Source organism: Talpa occidentalis, unplaced genomic scaffold, assembly GCF_014898055.3.
Source record: "Talpa occidentalis isolate TD23 unplaced genomic scaffold, MPIMG_talOcc4v2.1 talOcc4.7, whole genome shotgun sequence".
NCBI classification, from domain to species: Eukaryota; Metazoa; Chordata; class Mammalia; order Eulipotyphla; family Talpidae; genus Talpa; species Talpa occidentalis.
In genome coordinates, this window is record NW_023605083.1 from 57,765,709 (window position 1) to 57,771,808 (window position 6,100).

General features: G+C 38.3%; 1 pseudogene; it reads left to right on the forward strand.

The window, feature by feature from the left end:
* The first annotated feature begins 4,375 nt into the window (after positions 1-4,375).
* Positions 4,376-5,317, forward strand: LOC119230887 (40S ribosomal protein S2-like; annotated as a pseudogene).
* The last annotated feature ends 783 nt before the right edge of the window (positions 5,318-6,100 follow it).

Below are 6,100 nucleotides of genomic sequence, written 5' to 3' on the forward strand. Positions count from 1 at the left end.
GAGCACCTTCCCTATTCATTTTGAAATTCATAATGTTCTTACTAACATATTTTAATGTGTATCTTAGCTTAATAAAAGTTAGAAAACAACTTTTGCTTAATCCTATTTATTGTAGTAGCACGAGATGCCTCATTAAATTGGTAATAATTTTTGCCTAATCCCATTGCTTCTCTCTAAAGAGAATCTCTCTAAAGAGATTCCCATCTCAATTGTGTGTTTATGGCATAAGAAAATCTCAACACTTAACAAATGTCTTTGTATAGTTACTTCCTTTGGTTCCACTGATTAATCTAACAATTATTCACTAATAATTTAAAAATGATTAGGTAAATAATCCTTCATTTTCTATTTAATTTCCTTAATTTACTCCCAAATTTAAAAAATAATTTTGGAAAGTCAAAAAAGTACCTGAAGGGTACTTATTGCAATACATTTCTAAATTAATTTACCAAAATAACAATGACATCTTCACATAATGGAGTTTTTCATCTATGAATGTGTGTTCAAATATTCCTAGGATAAAGTTTCCTCATAACTTGATTTGGCCCTTCATTGTTTTCAAAACAACAAAATTAGCCACTTGTATTTAAAAGAAACATCCTAAATACTTGTGACAATTAAGTATGATTAAATACCTATAAAAGTAATATGTATACTTTATATCAAAATCCACATACACAGTTATTTGATATCATGATAGCAAAGGAACTGACAAAATTGAGAATTTGTTGCTAAGCTGATTTTAAATGTTCACAACTTGGAATCAAGAACACAAAATTAAATGTTCTTCAATTACTATTTGCTTTTATTAGAAAGTATAATGTTATTAGCATGGACTCTATTTTTCAATTAAGGTGATTTTATTGAAGGCCATTCCAACAAGAATTTGGGGATTGTGTCAGAACAATCATAAAGTTCACCTGAAAGAACAGTTGTGTGAGATGAATCAAAAAAATGTTGAAAAGACATATGGTTATCTGCCCAAAAGGGTAAAAAATATAGTAGTAAGTGGTGTGATGTGATACTAGTTTAGGAAATGACAGACAATGGAAATTACATTATAAATTAAATTAATTATAAAGTTAAGAAACAGACATATAAATAATTTTGAATGCAATAAGTGTCACTTGTGATTTGTTAAGACTAAATAATGTCAAAAATAGACTAGACTCATCATTGCACCAAAATAAAATTACCACTTGCTGAAATATTTTTGTATTTCTGTGAATGAAGGTAGTTGTATAGATCAGCTACAACCATATGAGCATTTATAAAAATGAGGACTGTAATTGATGTGAACATTCCTCATTTTGTCTCAACATGCTTGTGTTCGTGTGTGTCAAATATCTCTTCTCTTTCATTTTCTTATCATGTAACAAAATGTGTTGACTTTGGGGTTGTATGCAGGATAGTTGTATCATGGTAAGTGGAATTACCATCTTGCTATTGATTTTGTTTGAAGATTAAGTATGATTTAAGCAAATGCACATGAGTGCCAAGTGGACAAAGGGTGGATTTGTGATATCAAATATTATGTCAACGTGACTGGATCAGGGATGTCCAGATATCTGGTTAAATGCTACTTCTGGGTGTGTGTGTGAGGCTGCTTCTGGATGAGGTTCACACTTGCATGGACTCCTAGACTGCCTCCCCCAGTGTGGGTATCATCCCACCTGGTGAGGACCTGACTAGAACAGAAAGGAAGAAAAAGCAACAATCTTCTTTTTGTCTGTGCTGGGATATTTCATATCCTCTCCTGCTCTCAGACTGGGATTTACAATCATCAGCATCCCTAGTCTGAGGGCTTAGATTCAGACTGAATTACATCACCAGTTTCCCTGGATTTCTAGTTTATAGATTGCAATTTGTGGGACATTTCAGTCTTCATAATTATGTGAGCCAATTCCTCATAATAAATCTCCTCTTTTATCTTATTGGTTCTGTTTCTCTGAAGAACCCTAACTAATACAGACACCATAAATAGTCATTCTCTTGCATTGCTGGCAATTTGCTACAGCCTTTTTGGAAGGGAATTTGGAAATATGGTTTAAAAGCTGTTAAAAAAAAAAAAAGCCAGGCTTTTTAAGATAACAATTAACACCTAGGAAATTATCCAATAAAAGTATCTCTGGATGAATTTTCAAATTTCTCCACGGGAATAGTCATCTCAGTATAGTTTAGAAGACAAAAAAATGGACACAACTAAAATGTTTAATCATTGTGAATTTATCCTTATTTCATACTTCAAAATCATACTACGAAGGCTATTTTTTTTGACAGAGAAGGGTAACAGTGAATTAGTCTTTTATAGCATGAGGTTATAAAATAGTATGTACTTATGATGCCATTTTTACACATAATTTCCTGACACTTACAAATCTACATTCCTACTGAGAATGGAGTTCTATTTAAAGTCAAGGACGCAAAAGAGGAGAGAATAATGGTGGAATTCGTCTCAGAAATGAAAGCTGAGTCTATAAACACCACTGGTTCTAATAATTGTCTCCAACGGTATAAAGGTCAGGAACTATATTTCAAATGCTATTTAAGAATCTCGGAACTTTTGTCACTTAGCCTTTTCAAAAATTGCCTCACGAGTTCCCCATGGTTATCATTCTTTTATTTAACAAATATTTTTTGAGCCCATATTGTGTGCAGGCACTATTTTAGGTGTAAGGGTAGGAGAAGTAAAAGAAAATCAGAAAAAGTCATTATACTCATATTAGCATATACTCAGGCTCATAGGAATGGACATAAAATAATCAAATACATAATGTGTCAGTAGGTGGTAAGTGTTATGAAAAATATACTCTATTACTGTCTATTAAAGTATAAAAGTATAATACAGTAATAGACACTGCAGCCTATTTGATTAGCTGACATTTGAATAAAGAACCAAAAGAAGTGAGGGATGGTCTATGAGAGTGTAAGGGAAACAAGAATTGTAAGCACAGATGAGAGTAAGGTCAATTACCCTGAGTCAGGAGTGTATTTGGTGGTTTAGGAACAGCAAGAAGATAAAAGAAGCTAGGATGGAATAAGGCAAAGGAGAAATGTCAGATATGAAATCAGAGTGATAATTGGGGCTGGGCCAGATCACATAGCGAGAAGGGTTAACACGGAAATTCTTAAATTACACAATTTTATATCCAATTTCTACAATATAAGAGAGAAGCAAGGAGCTGGATGAATTCTGTATACATTTCTACCTTGTTTTAGGGTAAAAGAATCCTCAGTGACCATATCCACCATCATGAAGAAAACAGGGAACATTTAAGGTCTACTGACAGGTATGACAGAATATGAAGGCACCTTGGTACTAAGGAAGTGGTGCTGGGCTCTTCATGAAATCCAAGATGGTTCAGAAATAATTTTCATAATACATTTTTCAGTGAAATTTTACTTATGAAAATACAGCGGCCCCACTTATCCACAAGAAATACATTCCATGACCCTCAGGGGATACCTGAAGTCTTGGATAGTACTGAACCCTACAGACACTGTTTTTTCATATATATATTTTTGCATATATATATGGATAAACCTTAACTTACAAATCAGGCACAGTAAGAGAATAATACTGACCCTAGTAGTAAGCCAGAATAAGTATAACTTTATATTGTAGTAAAATTTACATGAATGTGCACAGTTGCTCTTTCTCAAAAAATCTTACTACACATAATATTTTTAGCTATGATTAAACATGGCTAACTGCAACCACAGAAAGTGAAACTACAGATGAAGGGGGATTACTGAAGGTTAGAAAATGTCAGTATGTGTTCTCACTGAGTTACCAAGCATGAAAAATGAATAACCTCTGGTTCACTTCTGCAGTTTCCTTGTTTTCTTTCAAAGGGTATGTACATAGAGGTTTGCAAATGCTGGCTATAGAAAAATGAGTCATTTGAATTTTTCTCCTGGACTCAGAAATGATCCAGAATATTTGGTTACTCAACATCTTCCAGTTTGCATTGCATTTGCATTTTAATACAGTGTCAATAGACATGACTATCTTCATTGAACATTTTATTCCTTTCCTTTACAGAGTAGTTATTCTGATCAGAGGATAACATAAGAACTTAAAATGAAGTCTCTGATGAAAATCAGGCCAACTGATTGAAATAAATTTAAAAGGAAATCCTACCTCAGGATGTATGTGTAATAGAGTAAAGTGACATACTCCTGCTATTTCAGAAAAGATGAATTACCATGAATGCTGCTGAAATGAGAAGAAACTTCAAAATATTGGCTTCTAAAAAAACACAGAACTTAACCAAGAGGGGAAAACCCATACTGTATCTATGTACTTTGTCCTTTTAAACATACAAGCCTTAAGAAGACTGTATAATTTGCTTCTTCTCCGCGAACACACCAAATGGCGGACGACGCCGGTGCCGCGGGAGGGCCCGGAGGCCCGGGGGGCCCTGGAATGGGAGGCTGTGGCGGCTTCCGCGGAGGCTTCAGCAGCGGACCCCGGCGCCGGGGTCGGGGCCGGGGTCGCGGCCGGGGGTGGGGCCGGGGCCGCGGCCTTGGAGCTCGCGGAGGCAAGGCCTAGGACATGGAGTGGATCCCCGTCACCAAGCTGGACCGCCTGGTCAAGGACATGAAGATCAAGTCGCTGGAGGAGATACACCTCTTCTCCTTGCCCATCAAGGAATCCGAGATCATTGACTTTTTCCTGGGGCCGTCCCTCAAGGACGAGGTTTTGAAGATCATGCCCGTGCAGAAGCAGACCCGCGCCGGGCAGCGGACCAGATTCAAGGCGTTTGTGGCCATTGGGGACTACAACGGACATGTCGGTTTGGGCGTTAAATGCTCCAAGGAGGTAGCCACTGCTATCCGCGGTGCCATCATCCTGACTAAGCTCTCCATCGTCCCTGTGCGGCGAGGCTACTGGGGGAACAAGATTGGCAAGCCCCACACCGTCCCTTGCAAGGTGACTGCCCGCTGTGGCTCTGTGCTGGTGCGCCTCATCCCCGCCCCCAGGGGCACTGGCATCATATCTGCGCCTGTGCCCAAGAAGCTGTTGATGATGGCCGGTATCGATGACTGCTACACCTCGGCCAGGGGCAGTACCGCCACCCTGGGCAATTTTGCCAAGGCCACCTTTGATGCCATCTCCAAGACCTACAGCTATCTCACCCCCGACCTCTGGAAAGAGACCGTGTTCACCAAGTCTCCTTACCAGGAATTCACTGACCACCTGGTGAAGACCCACACAAGAGTCTCTGTGCAGAGAACCCAGGCGCCAGCTGTCGCCACCACATAGAAGAGTTTATACCAGGAAATAAAGTGAATTACGCCCATGCAAAAAAAAAAAAAAAAGACTGTATATTTATTTGCTAATTGCAATTCTGTGCCAAGGACTGTGCTTGCAGTAGGATAACTCAGTTTATAAGGAGGGGGTGGTAAGAGAACTAACTATATTATAAACCTAATGAAACCTAATGAAAGAAATAAGTACACAGGGGTGAGAAGAATTACCTTTGAAATACAGAAAAGACTGCAGAACTGGGAAAAGTGATTGTTGAAAGATACTGTTTGGGAATGCTGAAAATCAGGATTTGAAGTATAGAAAAGTAGTAAGATACTTGGAAAGGGGTCAAGGGAACTAGTTTCCAGTATGAGCGGTGATGGGAAGCATGTGTGAAGGGAAAAGATGGAAAGTATGTCATGAAGCTTAAAAAATGCATGATATGTGCTGGGTGCTAAAGGCTGAGCACCTACAGAGTACAGCTGTGGTCCCTCCATCAGCTATGCAGGGAACCACTTGTCCTGGGTTTCTTAGACTCACGAAAGGCAGGGCTGGCAATTTTTGTGTCCTGCACATCCTCTATGATCGATGGACTTTTCCAACTCCTACCTAGCAAGTTCTGGAAAAAGTGTGATCTAATTCACTGATTTTCAGTGGGTGGTCCCATAATTTCTGGCAACATAATCACTGGGGTACTTACTGAAAATACAGATTCTTGGGTCTTAAGATCACTGAATAAGAATATCTGAGACTGAAGTCACAGTTGTATTTTAACACACTTATCAGGTGATTTTTTTTTTCTCCAAATCATTCTGATCTACCACTCCATCCTCCCAACTATCCAAA